This window comes from Peromyscus maniculatus, chromosome 8, assembly GCF_049852395.1.
Source record: "Peromyscus maniculatus bairdii isolate BWxNUB_F1_BW_parent chromosome 8, HU_Pman_BW_mat_3.1, whole genome shotgun sequence".
Lineage (NCBI taxonomy): Eukaryota > Metazoa > Chordata > Mammalia > Rodentia > Cricetidae > Peromyscus > Peromyscus maniculatus.
In genome coordinates, this window is record NC_134859.1 from 74,923,274 (window position 1) to 74,938,494 (window position 15,221).

Genomic DNA, 15,221 nt, shown 5'->3' on the forward strand with positions numbered 1-15,221 from the left:
TGGGGCCAGTTTTTATACAGAAAGAGAGAAACTAGGCAGTGGTGGCACATGCCTTTGACCCCAGCACTTCGCGGAGGCAGAGCTCTGAGTTCGAGACCTGGTCTAGAGAGTGATTTCCTGTAGAAGCCCTTGGGAAGAGAGCTGTGAGGTCAAACACGACAGCTTCTAAGTGAAGAGCTGGGAGACCAGGGAGCCATCAAGGTGTCTGGACCAACCCAGACACAAAGACAAGGACTGACGGACTTAACCTTCTGAGGCACAGGCTGGCTGGGGACACAGGTCATCAGCACCTGGTTCCCCACATACAATATCTCCCTCGGAGTGTCCTTGAGCCCCAAAGGCCCTGAGGGGAGGGACCCCAGGGACAGGGCCTTGTTTCCTGGGAGAGGCCATAGGAGTGTTAGGTAAGCAACAGGGACGAGGGTAGGGCGTGGATCGTTCTGGTGCCAACTACGGGTGGGCGGAGTCAGAAGTCCGCTCACGTGACCTAGTGGCTCAAGGCAGGGCAGAGGCAGGCGGACCCTGGTTCAAACCATGGTTCTTCCTCCAACCACGAGCTCTTATACACTCAAGCTCTCTGAACCCCAGTTTTTCCATTCGTAAAGCATCAATGACAAGACCAATATCCTGGTTTTCTATGAGGATTAAAATAACAATAGTGGATGCCGGGCGGTGGCAGCACACGCCTTTAATCCCAGCACTCGGGAGGCAGAGCCAGGTGGATCTCTGTGAGTTCAAGGCCAGCCTGGTCTACAGAGCGAGATCCAGGACAGGCGCCAAAACTACACAGAGAAACCCTGTTTCAAAAAAAAAAAAAAAAAAAAAGACCAACAATGGCTACAAAAGATAACACAAACTTGACTGTACACCCCTGCCCCTTCTGTAGTTATACGCTGTGCAGTGTGACTGCGAGGCTCCTCCCCTCACAGGTGAACTCTGTTTCGCAGGCGGCCCTCGAGTTGATGGCTTGCTCTGGCAACGAGACAGCAAAGTGATTCCAGAACAGCCTTGACGACTGATAACAGCTGATTTCTTGGGTGTGCTTTTGGAAGCAAGCGCCACACTAGCAAGCCCAGGCCGGTCGCCAGCTGATAAGAGACACGTGGCCCCGTTACCCAGGCCGCCCCCCTCAACAGCCAGCAAATGCAGTTGACCGCAGACCTGCCCTGCCTCATGCAAACCACCGTCCGCAGAACGGGGGAAATGGCAGCGGCTATTGGAAGCCCGAATAAAAGTTATGCTCCAACATCCAGTCCGATAGGCTTAGACTCCTGCCCAAGATGAATAATAGCAACCAGATTTATCTTCCGCCTAACGATCAAAATACCCAGGCAAGAATCTGGGCAGGGGTGGGCTCAGGGGGCAGCTAACAAATTACCACCTCTCCTGAGAGACAAGAAAAATAATAAACAATGTGAATTCTGGGAGAACCCCAACTTCCTGCCTAGAAAAAAGGCTCCAGACCATGGTGCAGATGAGGGGAAGCCAGGGGGAGCCAGGATTACCTGAGCTCAGGACGTTAACAGAGCCCAGGAGACCAAAGTGGCCAACCACTAAAGGGCCGAGTGCTATGTAGAGAGAGCAAGCCCCAGAGGTGTGCAGGGGTTCCCCTCCAGTACCCAACAGAACACGGACCAGCACAGGAGTGTAAGGAATGCCTGAAGCTTGAGGAAGGTTCCCTGCGTGGAGCCTGAAATAACAGTGAAAGGATGGACATCCTTCCAAACCTGCCTAACTAATGACAGCAAGGCCCCAAAGGACCAGGCTGTAACCAGACAATGGCATTCAGAAAACCTAACTAAAATTCATGGGATGCTTGCTGTGTTCCAACGTCTTTACCCATCTGCAAGCACCTTCTATCTTATGACGTTTTTTATTGCCCTGTAATAAAGAGATGCCAATGATAAAGTCTAAGGTAGTTCATAGGCAGTGTTGGGGGCTGGAGACACAGCTCAGGGGGTAAAGTGAACACGGGGAACCTGAGTTCAATTCCCAGGACCCACGTTTAGATAGATAGATAGATAGATAGATAGATAGATAGATAGATAGATAGATAGATAGATAGATAGACAGACAGACAGACAGATAAGCAAGCTGGGCATGGTGGCTCGGTTTTGTAATCCCCAAACCAAGGAGGCAGAAACAGGTGGATCCCTGGCCAGTCAGGCAAGTCTAGTCAGGAGAGCCCCAGGCCAGTAAAAGATCCTGTCTCAAAAACCATGGTAGAGGGCTGGAGAGATGGCTCAGTGGTTAAGAGCACTGACTGCTCTTCCAGAAGACGAGAGTTCAATTCCCAGCACCCATATGGCAGCTCACAACTGACTGTAATTCCAGTTCCAGGGGACCTAACACCCTCACACAGACATACATGCAGGCAGAACACCAATGCACATAAAATTTTAAAAATAAAAACACAGGCTGGGCGGTAGTGGTGCACGCCTTTAATTCCAGCACTTGGGAGGCGGAGGCAGGCAGGTTTTTGTGAGTTCGAGGCCAGCCTGGTCTACAGAGGGAGATCCAGGAAAGGCACAAAGCTACACAGAGAAACCCTGTCTTGTAAAACCAAAAAAATAAAAAATTAAAAAATAAAATAAAAACACAAACATGATGGATGGTTCCTGAGGATAAAACCAGAGATTGACCTATGACCTCCACATGCATACACATATATAAACACACACACACACACACACACACACACACACACACACACACACACACTTAAACACACAGCTTAAAATACAAACCTAGCAAATAACACATTCAATAAGTGACATTTCCACCTTTGCAAAACCCAAATGAAATGACTTTTCCTAGTTGCACATCCATTGATGACTATGGCCTTTTAAAAGCAAAAAACAGCGTTCAGGAGAGAATAATGTCCCGGCTCTGGGAGGGGGTTCTAACACAGGAGTGCCGCTTCCAGCGTGGCCTTGCCACTGCGGTTCCTGCAGGTCAACCAACCCGGGCGCTTGAGCCTGTCGGGTTCTGTGCTGCACTATTCACTCATGCCAGAAGATGGCGCTGCTTCTCCGCGGGTATTCAAGTCCGTTTATTTCTTGACGTTTAATGGTTTGAGAGTTTGTATGTCTGGGACAATGGGATAGAGGCCCAGGTAATATACTACGCGGGTTACAGGACAGAGATGGACCTCGTTTTCAAGAACCTGACATTGTAATCACAACGACATGTCAAACTGGAACTCCTCCGGGTAGAAGCCTCAGAAACTGGCAGGCACTGTGCTGATACAGAATCTTTCATTCCAAAATCCCAAGTGTCTTGCCACAGACCAAAAAGTCATTTTTTTTTTTTTCAGGAGCTTGAGGGATGGCTCAGTGCCCAAGACTTGCAGAGAAAGAGAGTCAGTTCTCAGCATTCTCATCAGGCCGCTCACCTGTAACTCCAGCTCCGGGGATCCAACACCCTCTCTGATCTCTGCAGACACACACACACACACACACACACACACACACACACACACACACAATTTAAAATAAAATACATATGTTTTTAAATGCTAAACATCATTTTTTTCAGCCTGATGTGATGATGCATGGCTATAATTTGAGCTACTAGGGATGCTGAGAGAGTAGAATTCCAAGCCTGAGGTCAGTCTGGACAAGTCAATGAGACTATCTCTAAAGAAAAATAAAATCTAAAAGGGCTGAGTTTGTAGTTAAGTGGTAGAATGCTTCCACAATGTACACAAGGCACTGGGTTTCATCCCCAAACTGCCACCACCACCACCACCAACAACAACAACAACAACAAAAAGATGTTATGTTTACTGTAAGTATGCGTAACTTTTATTTGTTTACTTAAAAATACATATAAAAATAAAAATGGGCCAGGCATGGTAGTTCATACCTTTAATTTCAGCACTGGGGGGTGGGGTAGAGGCAGGTAGATGAATCTCTGTGAGTTTGAGACCAGCCTGGTCTATGCAGTGAAGTTCCAGGCCAGTCAAGGATACAGAGTGAGACCCTATCTCAAATAAATACATAAATAAATAATGATAAAAGGAATAATGAACCAGGGACTCTGGTGTTCAAAGATAGTAAAAGCACAAAGCTGGGATAAAGCACAGGGAAAAATAACCAAACGAATGGAAACACATGAACTATGAACCAAAGGCTGAGGGGCCCCCAACTGGATCAGGCCCTCTGAATAGGTGAGACAGTTGATTGGCTTGATCTGTTTGGGAGGCAACTAGGCAGTGGTATCAGGTCCTGTGCTCATTGCATGAGTTGGCTGTTTGAAACCTGGGACTTATGCAGGGACGCTTGGCTCAATCTGGGAGGAGGGGACTGGACCTGCCTGGACTGAGTCTATCAGGTCCATCTCAGTCCTTGGGGGAGGCCTTGACCTGGAGGAGGTGGGAATGGGGGGTGGGCTGGGGGGAAGGGGAAGGGGGCAGGAAGGGGGAGAACAAGGGAATCTGTGGCTGTTATGTAGAACTGAATAGTATTGTAAAATAAAATAATAATAAAAATTTTTTTTAAAAAGCACAAAGCTGGTAGTTGCAGGTTAGAGTTCCACTTCTCTGTGCCCTTCCGAGCACAGGGAACTTGGTTAATGATCAACAAAACTGAATTTCAATTTGTCTTAGTTAGGGTTTCTATTGCTGTGAAGAGACACCATGACCACTGCAACTTTTATAAAGGAAAACAGTTCACTGGGACTTGCTGACAGTTCAGAGGTTCAGTCCATTATCATCATGGCAGGAAACATGGCGGCATGCAGGCAGACATGGTGCCGGAGAAGGAGCTGAGAGTTCTATATCTTGATCCAAAGCAGTAGGAAAAGACTGCAAGCCACTAAGCCTGGCTTGAGCTTCTGAGACCTCAAAACCAAACCCACCTCCAGCGGCACACCTCCTCCAACAAAGTCACACCCACTCCAGCAAGGCCACACCTCCCAATAACGCCAGGCCCTATAAGCCCATGGGGCCATTTTCATTCCAACTACCACACAACTACAGATGGAAACCTAAAAGTTGAACAGAATGCCAGGACCAGAGAGGGCACTGTCCAGACGCTACTTGGAAAAGGAGGTCTTAAAAGACATGGCAAGAAAACAGCGTCTGACCCACAGCAGGTCCTCTCCTGACATTTGCTAAAATGGGGTGAAGCCTTTCTGCCTACAGTATCACTCTCTGACACAATAGTTCTCATCCCCAGGTCACAGGTGAGGAACATAGGCTGCCCGTAGAGGCCCAACTTTATGAGCTTTATAGACAAAGTTTATGACCCAAACTTTAAATAGTGCAGACGCAACATCCAGCCAATGTGATGGGGCATGCCCTTAATCACTTAGGAGTTAAGAGAGCCTGTTCGAGGCTACCCTGGCCTACATCGAGAAGCCAGGGTCACGCATAGGAGTTGCTAGTCCTCACATATTCTTCGCAGGGGCTGTAACTTGGAAGCAGACAAAGGGGGGAAAAAAGAGTAGCATTAGTGGCATTCATTTGAATTTCATAATTTTGCAATTCTCTTTGTATTTCATTTGCAAATTCGCATTTAGTTCACATCCATCGCTTAAAGAGCTCTGTGCACACATCAACGCCTGGTTTATACTCAAGTAATACAGTCTAACAAAATTAATTTAGCGCCAAAATAAGTTGTGGCTCAGCTCGAGCTGGCCTGGAATTTGTGATCCTCCCGCCTCAGCCTCAGGAATGCTGGCATCAGAGGCGACACCATCACACCTGGCTCATTTTTTTTTTCCATCTAAAAGATTGTGTGGAGCCTGGCTGTGGGGGCACAAAACTATACGGAGAAACCCTGTCTCAAAAAACAAAAACAAACAAAACAAACAACAACAACAAAAAGGACTGTGCGGAACCAGTGAGATGACTCAGTGAAGGGAAGCACTTCCGGCCATGACAGAGGTTAATCCTTAGGACCCATGTGGTGGGTCGGGAGAACTGACAGCTTCTACAGTTGCCCTCTGACCCCTACACAAGTGCTTTCACACACACACACACACACACACACACACACACATAAATAAAATAAATAAATGTAATTTTTCATTAAGAATGAAAAATATTGTATACCCAGTGAGGCTAGAGACACATGGATCACTTTGCTTCTCTGAGGAGTGAGCAGTAGCAAAGGGCAGAGGAGCAGAGTCAAGACAAGGCCTTGCCTTCCAGGGACACAGACACTAGAAAGTATTGACACATCCAATGTCTATAACCAGCTGCATAACTAGTTACTAGTGATGTCTCTATATAACCAGGATGGCACCTTAAGGGAGGTAGATATGGCTTAAGGAATGAGGGAGTCCTAAGCATGTGGTGTGTGTGCATGTGTGTGTGTGTGTGTGTGTGTGTGTGTGTGTGTGTAAGACCATCACACCCACTCTCTCCAGAGCAGTTGTCCACTCTGGTGAGTGCAAAGCTGTCTGGGAACTGCCTTTGTCTGCCACAGGTCAGCATCTCAAGGAATTCAAATATGCGTCACTGATAAAGACCAACAATCGGGCTTCAAGTGTGTTTTCCCCTGACCATGCGCTGCTTTTGTACATCTGTGGTAGAAACACCAAAAAACCTTAAACCATCGTTTGTTAGATTCTGCCTTAACGGAGGTCCGAAGTTCCACACATTGGGCATTGCCATTCCCTGGGTTTGGGTCCCAGCCTATCTGAGTGTCAACAGGGGTATGAGCATGGTGGACGCACATGCGTGGGTCCCTCTCTGTTCCTGAGGGTAGATGGGACGGACTGCTTTGAGCCTTGGCCTCCCCGCAATGACGGGCTGTACTCTAGAATTAGAAGCCAAATGAACCCTTTCTCCCCTGGCTTGCTTTTTGCCAGGGTATTTTGTCACAGAATGAAACAGAAATAGAAATAGGTAGCCTAGGGGTGGGGTCTTTTTCTACGATAGAGCTGTCATGTGGCTTTTAAGGCTTTGGAACCTTTTTTTTTGTGTGTGGGGGGTGTGTGTGAAAATATTCGGTGTATTGGGTTAGAAACGCTGGAAGAAGAATTTGATTCTAGCAGGAGCTTGAAAGATGGTGATTGTGAAGGCCCAGCTCTCGAATCCAGTGGGGACAAGAACTTTAATAGGGACAGGGACAGGGACCATTTACAGGATGCACTGACCAAGAATCTGGATTTATTCTGCCTGACCTGAGACTCTGAATGAAGCTGAATTGAGCGATGGACTCCTTTGTTTGGCAGAGGGAGTTTCAGTACGGGGGAGCATTCTGGCCGATGCTGAGAGAGCAGCCGTAATCAGCACCGCAGACGTGAAACATCGAGTGCCATACTGGGACACTGGAAAAGATGTCCTGAAGGAAGGCCCCCACCCATCAGAGGCTCCCTCTTAACAGGGATCTGAATTTGCCCAAAGTGCAGGGGTTCTCTGCTGCTCAGAAGTAACTGCCAGAGAAACTGTTTCTCCAGGGCTGACACCAGGAAATGGAGACAGCTGAGGTCCACGGGGCCAGACTTTATCTCAAGCTCGCAGCACAAGTTGGTGGCATCAAAATCATTATCCACATGGTACTGCTTTCAAAGGCAAAGATGCAGGATTAAAGGGGTCATGGAGAGAGGCTGAGGCCAGGCACTCTGTGACAGGACTTTTGTTCCGGCAGAGGGGCCCTAAAAGGATATTGTATGGTTAGTGATGTGAGGGTGAAGCCATGGTTGCAATAGAGACCTCGATATTGGAGATGTCAGGACCATTGTACGTCTGCCAGAGCAAGCCGCAGGTGTGGAGTGTACACAGTCTAAGCCTAAGAAGCTGGGCCGGGGGCAGGGGAGTAGGGGGGGAGAGTGGGGGGATGCACAGCTACCCAATCCTTTTGGAGCCCAGACACTGCATTACAAGATCCAGATGCTGTACACTAGAACTACAAGCTTTGACGCTATCCCTGCTGGTTTCCGTTTTGCTTCAGAATACTGTCTGTTTGCTTTGCCCCTGGCCTTTCATTTTAGAATAAGAAAGTTTCTATGTTCCAGTGTATGTTTAAAGTATAAAACTTGTTTGATTTTATTTGAGCTCAAAATTGGGAGAGAGTTTGGACTTTTTTTTTTTTTGGTTTTTTGAGACAGGGTTTCTCTATGTAGCTTTGTGCCTTTCCTGGAGCTCACTTGGTAGCCCAGGCTGGCCTCAAACTCACAGAGATTCGCCTGGCTCTGCCTCCCAAGTGCTGGGATTAAAGGCGTGTGCCACCACCACCCGGCGAGTTTGGACTTTTAAAATATTGAATTTTTGTTGTTGTTTTGAGACAGGGTTTCTCAGTGTAGCCCTGGCTGTGCTGAAACTCATTCTGCAGATCAGGCTGGCCTCGAACTCACAGAGATCCACCTGCCTCTGCCTCTTGAGTGCTGGGATTAAAGGCATGTGTCACCACCACCCAGCTGAAATACTGGAATTTTTAAAGACTATGGTGTCCTGGCTAACTTTATGTCAATTTGACACAAACTGGAGTCATCTCAGAGGAGAGAACCTCAATTAAGAAATTCCCTCCATAAGACTGAGCTGTAGGCAAGCCTGTAGAGCATTTTCTTAATTAGTGATTGATGGGGAGGGTTGGGTGGTGCCATCCCTGGGCTGGTGGGCCCTGGGTTCTATAAGAAAGCAGGCTGGGCAAGCCAGGGGGAGCAAGCCAGTCAGTGGCACCCCTCCATGGCTTCTGCATCAACTCCTGCCTCCAGGTTCCTGCCCTGCTTGAGTTCCTGTCCTGACGTCCTTTGATGATAAACAGTGACATAGAAGTGTAAGCCGAATAACTCTTTCCTCCAGTTGCTTTTGGTCATGGTGACTTAGCACAGCAATAGAAACCCTAACTAAGACACTAAGGAGACTTGACAAGCTGAACTATAGTTTATGAGGTAAACATAAGACTTTGGGAACAAGGGGTGGAAAGTTGTGGCTTAAAGTGACACATCTGTGATGTTGACAAGGGGTACAGTTGTGATGGTTACTGTTTTCTTAGACAGGGTCTCACTGTGGAGCCCTGGCTGGCCTAGAACTTGCTCTGTAGACCAGCCTGGCCTCAGATCCCATAGATCTACCTTCCTTTGCTTCCCGTGTGCTGGGATCAAAGGTACACACCATCCTCTTCTGATGGTTACTTGGAATTGTCAGGAGGTTGTCACAGGGGTGTCTAATTAAGTTGGCCCGTGGGCATGTGAGTGGAGGATTGTCTTGACTACTTTGAGGTGGGAAGAACACCCCTCCACCCCCCCACCCCCCCTAAGGAAAGCACATTCCCTGGGATGTAAATGCTGGATTGTCCTGGGCCTTGGTCCTGGGTTGTACAAGAAGAAGGGCTGAGCGCAGCAAAGGGGCACACATTTCGTGCCTCTCTGCTCTTGACTGTGGGTGCGAACTAGCTGCTTCCAGTTCCTTCTTTGCCTTCCCCTGTGATCACCAAATAAACCCTTCCTCTCTCTCTCTCTCTTTTTTTTTCTAGCTTGTAGGAACTTTATTTTCCTTCCACCTTTTTCCCTTTGCTCAGGTGTCTGCAGAGGAGCTCAGGACCATTCAGTGGTGGCTCCAACCCACTAGGTGGCCTGCGCTGTGGAGCTGCTGACCAGTCCTCAGTGGTTGGGCACTCCAGTCTTCAGTAGGGAACTGCTGGATGGGTACAGAGGGCACACCCTCGGACCAGTCTGCCACCTCTGGCTGAGCAGCAGTGAACTCAGGAGCTGGTGCAGTCCATTCGCCCTGGAATTCCTCCTTGCTCACAGCCTTCTCAGCAGCGGCCTGTTCCTCCTTCTCAATCTCCCCTCGGTCTCTTTAGAAGTAAAGATCAGTCATAACTTCCCATGGATGCTCACGGGAGATAGAGCCACGCATGCGGAGTACTTCCCGGGCCAGCATCCACCACATCAGACCCACTGAGTGAGCTCCCTTATTGCTGCATGGGATGGCAATGCCCACATAGAGTAGAGGAGTCTGTGTTACACAGCGCAATGGTGGGCAGGTTGACATAAGATGCCTCTGTGAGGAGCTGGTGGTCAGTTCTGGGATCAGTCACCACTAGAAGCCGCGGCTCCCTGAAGGCTGCTTGGATCTGGTTAGTGAAGGTCACAGGGTGAAGCGGCCAGCAATTGGAGTGGCTCCAGTGGCGGGAGCAAACTTTAGCACAGCTCTCTGCCCCAGTGTTCCTGGAGGAGATGACGCTGACATCAGCAGGTGTCTCAATGGCAACAATAGCACGGGTTGCAAGCAGCAGCGTCTCCCAGGTCCTCTTCAGGATAATGATGTAGATGCCATCGCTTTTTCTTTTGTAGATGTACTGCTCCATCTGAAAGTCAAGGTTGGTGCCACCTAAGTGGGTTCCTGCAGCAAGGAATTTGAGGACATCCTCCTCCTTCATCTGCAGGACGTCAAGGGCTCCGGACATTGTGTAAGTTTCCCTTTAAGTTACGACGGGAATCAAGAACAACGCCGTATGGACCCGTCCCGGAGTAGCGCGGACTTCCTCTCTTGAAGTTGTTTTTGTTGGGTATTTTACCATAGAAACTGTCAACTTGACAGGATCTAAAATAACCTAGAAGGCAAGCCTCGCCAGGGTCACTGAGGTGGGAAAACCAACCTTAACTGTGGGCAACACCATCCCATGGGCTGGGATCCTAGACTCAAGAAAATACAATGAGATGGGCATGAGCATTCCTCCTCTGCTCCTGGCAATGTGACCAGCTGCCTCAGGCTCCTGGGACCACAAGTTGAAGCCATCCCTTCCCTAAGTGGCTTTGGTCAGGTATTTTTGTCCCAGCAACAAGTAACTAATACAGTTAAAACAGGGAAAGAAGCCAGGTGGTGGTGGCGTACACCTAGGCAGAGGCAGATGGATCTCTGTGAGTTTGAGGCCAGCCTAGTCTACAGTGCAAGTTCCAGGGCAGTCAAGGCTATACAGAGAAACCCTGTCTCAAAAAAACAAAACAAAACAAAAACAAAACAAAACAAAAAAACAAACAAACAAAAAAACAGGGAAAGAAAAACAGGACTTCGGGGCTTCAGTTCCCAGCACAAAACTATGGGATGACTTAATCTGCCCAGGAAAAGGGCCGGCTCAACACATTCCCGGGTGTCTGATGCACAGCATTTAAAGTAGCAAATGCCTTTCTCAAAACTTGTTTGTAAAGACCAGAAGCCATTGCACCCCAGTCAACACCAGCACTCTCAGTGGCCTACATCTAGAGAATACGTCTCCAGCCTTGCCATCATGTACCTCACAGGGACCCTGTCCTTCCACCAGATGTCACACTGGTCCACTCCATGGCTGACATTAAACCGACGGGACCCAGTGAGCACACAGTAAGTAGTACTAGTAAGATCACCGCGCTTCACAGGAAATCCGGTCACTAATACACGAGACCTCAGTGCAATTTCTGGGGGTTCAGTAGCCTAGGTGGGCCATGTCAAGATTTCCCTTAGTCAAAGTCAAAGTCAGTTGTTGATTGGGCCGCTCACATAGCTGAAAACGAACCTTGAAGACCTGGGGGGCCTCTTTGGAGTCCACATCTTTGTCCCTTGTGGCCTGGGGTTGCAATGCAGTGGCACAGTGCTTGTCTAGTTGTTGTGAATGAGGCCCTGGGTTCCATCCAGGATCACACCAAACTGTAATAAAAGCCCTCCATTGGTGAGTGGTGTGCTGAGTGAGCTACCCAGTCACTGAGGGTCCCCGACACCGCTGGATGGGAGGCCATCCCATCCTGAGAGAGGCATCTCTGTGACAGGTCTGGGCTGCTGTTCCTGCGGCTGTCACTGTGCAGAGCCAGTGACAGAGCGGCTGGGCCCGGAAGCCCCGCCCACCCCGCCCCCCCACTCCGCCCCCCAGGACTTTGTCTATGATGTTTGTATACCTGCTGCACACCTTTCCCCCCCTTCCCCTCGTCACCTGCCCTCGTGTGTTGAGAACAGCACCTCACGGCTGAAGTCCGCAGACGGAGGAGAGAGGACACTACTCAGGGCTCTTCTTTCCAGTTTTACACAGGGTGGCTGTGCTCTTACAGGCAGAAGCCAGGCTGCTTCCCACTGTAGAGACTGGGTTTAAGGAGCTGTGTGGGGACCAAGCAGAAAAGACACACACTGGGAAGATCCATCGCGTTGAGCTGGCTGAGCTTTACCGGTTACTTCGAAACTGCAGGTTGCTGTGAGGAAGCCATTTGGCAGATGTGACTTAGTCAGCTAACAATATGCAAATAAGATTGTCCTGGCTAAGGCGGATCTCTGTGAGTTCGAGGCCAGCCTGATCTACAGAGTGAGATCCAGGACAGGCACCCTGTCTTCAAAAACAAAAACAAAAACAAAAAACAAAAAAAAAAAAGATTATCCTGGGGGAGGGGGGGCGGTGGGTGGCACATGCCTTTAGTCCCAGCACTCGGGAGGCAGAGGCAGGAGGATCTCTGTGAGTTCGAGGCCAGCCTGGGCTACAGAGTGAGATCCAGGAAGAGCAAAGCTACACAGAGAAACCTTGTCTCAAAAAAAAAAAAAAAAAAAATTGTCCTGGCTACCAGGGGGCCACTACCTATGAGAGGTCTGCCTGAGCTCCCAGGCTGTCTTTTTTCACAGCCTGCTCTACAGACTTCAGCCTTGCCTAGCCAGCCCCCACAACCGCCTAAGGCAAGTCCTTGCAAGGGACTTAGCTAGTCAATAGACAAGACAGACTACTGGTGCTGTTGGCTGTTTCTAGAGTAGAAGAAGTAGCTTTTATACAAATCGTCAAAGACAATCTCGCTTCCCTGGGAAGCTGAAGATTGGTTTTCACCAAAAGAAGAAGACCAGACATTTAACAAGCATGGCTAGTCCCAGGAATTCAAAGGACTGTGTTGATGGAGTCAAGCAGAGACTCAAGGCCACCCTCCTCAAACAGTATTTAGTGTGTTCAGCCCTCAGCACTGTACCGGAGTACTACACAGCCACTTTCAGTGATGCCCGGTACCAGCTGCTTCTAAAAGGTTGGAAATACCAACTATCCTAACACCAACTGTGGCTAAAGTGGGGAACCCACTAGCTGCAGAATAAAGAGGGAGAATTGACCTTCTGTAGTTCTGGAATACCGGGTCCTGGGGGGGGTGGTTGGCCAAGTGTGGTCCAGTCACATCCAACCCTCCTGTCAGTTAAAGGAGTCCCAGAATCGTGATACTCATTTATTCACTATCACTGCTTTCTGCTACACTGGCTGTGCAGATGTGATAACTACATGCAGCTGCAAGATTCACACACACACACACACACACACACACACACACACACACGGACATAAATGCTCGTAGCAGCACAATTCACAATAGAAAAAAAATCCTTCAGCGGATGAACCAAATGTAGTGAGTCTATTTAATGGACTAGTACTTGGCCAGAAAGATGAGGCATTTCACATATCATGAAAACACACCAAGAAGCTGGACTCAAAGGCTAGCTTCTGAATATTACCTGGTCCCACTTATGTGAAATGTGAATAGGCAAATTCTGAGACACAAAGTAGATTAGTGGGCCGGGGAGATGGCTGTCAGTAAAATGCTCACCACGCAAGCTTGAGGACCTGAGCTTGATTTCCCAGGATCCGGGTTAAAAAAGAAAAAATCAGGTGCAGGAGCTGGAGAGAGGGCGCAGCAGTTAAGAGCATTGACTGCTCTTCCAGAGGACCTGGGTTCAACTCCCAGCAACCACACTGTAGCTCGCAACTATAACTACAGTTTCAGGGGCGCCAATATGGGCACCAGACATATACGTTGTACAGACATGCATACATGCAAAACCACCATAATTTTTAATTTTTTATTGGAAAAAACAAAAAAACAGATGCAGTGGCACATGCCAGTCAGTAACCCCAGCACGGGGGAGGCAGAGACAGGATAAAACCTGGACTCACTGCCACCCAGTCTAGCCAAATCAGCAAACTCCAGGCTCAGTAAGACTGTGTCTCAGAAATTAAGACAAGTGGAGATACCAAGTGCCAACCTCCGAGCTCACATATGGACACACAGTAGATTAGTATTTTCTAAAGGCTGAAAGGGGTGGGACTTGACTACCAACGGCTGCAGGGGTTCTTTAAAGGGTAGGCTTTGGAGTTGATGTTGCACAAGTGTGTATCTGGGATATACTAAAATCCACTGAGCTGTGTACCAGCAGAGTTCCGTAGGGGACCCAGAACCTAGCGACAAACCAGTCCCTCCTGCTACCTCAAACCAAGATCAAGCCTGCCTGTAAATCAGTTGTCGAAGTTTACACACTGCTTGTCCTAGCACCCACGTGACTTTAGATGTTTCTGGTCCTGGACTTCCTCTCCTGGATGTGTGCAAGTGTGTGGGGAGGGGGGAAAGCTGACACTATGTGTGTGAAAATGATCTTGATCCCCACCCCACCCCTGAACTCTGTCTCCTCAGATTTCTTAGGCAGACACCTTCATTTCAATCCACTTTAGGGAAGCATCGTTTTCTTCCTATACAGATTATGGACCAGAAAGGCCAAACAACTTGTCCATTTGCATAGTGGACACAGGCTGGAGCTAAGACAACCTCACACATTTCCCCCAACACTGCTTTCACATGTTGGACACTCTAAAAAGCCTAACCGAGGAATTGGAGATTTAGCTCAGCGGTAGAGCGCTTGCCTAGCAAGTGCAAGCTCTGGGTTCGGTCCTCAGCTCGTTTAAAAAAAAAAAAAAAAAAAAAAAAAGCCTAACCGAGGTAGGCGTGTATCACAATGTATCACAAACAGGCAGCCACAGCAGGAACCTGGCACTCTGCTGGCCCTCCTCAACCTTTTACAGGCACAACAGTCATCCATGGATGACTAGGGCCAGGCCTAAACCTTAAGGTGTACCCATGAGAACCCGCCACCCTCCATGCCACCTAACTTGGAACTCTGGCAGTGCTACCAGCTGAGTGGGTTCAGGACAATTCAGTTTGCTCATCCCCAAATCATTTGACTAATGACCACTTTTGAGGGCTCAAACAATGTGAAAGCAATGTTTTAAAAATGAAATTCATCCTACTCCTCTTCCAGAGCTGGCAAGCAAGATGGTCTAAAGCTTGCTATCCCTCCAAGATTCTTCCAGAAGGCCAGGTGACCCGCATCAAGGGGGCTGCCATGACTGGCGAAGGCTGTTTCCATCTGGCCAGGAAATACTTTTCCAGCACTTGCTACAGATGGGCTCAGCTATGCTTCAAGATAAAGCAGTAGAGGATGTAGGCGGAGAAATCAGCAAGGCGGGTTGGCAGAGACGATGCAGAAAGAAGCGGTCAGGGTAAGGGTT

The 15,221-nt window shown here is 48.7% G+C and overlaps 1 pseudogene; it reads right to left on the reverse strand.

The window, feature by feature from the left end:
* Positions 1-9,489: 9,489 nt before the first annotated feature.
* Positions 9,490-10,432, reverse strand: LOC102913245 (small ribosomal subunit protein uS2 pseudogene; annotated as a pseudogene).
* Positions 10,433-15,221: the final 4,789 nt, after the last annotated feature.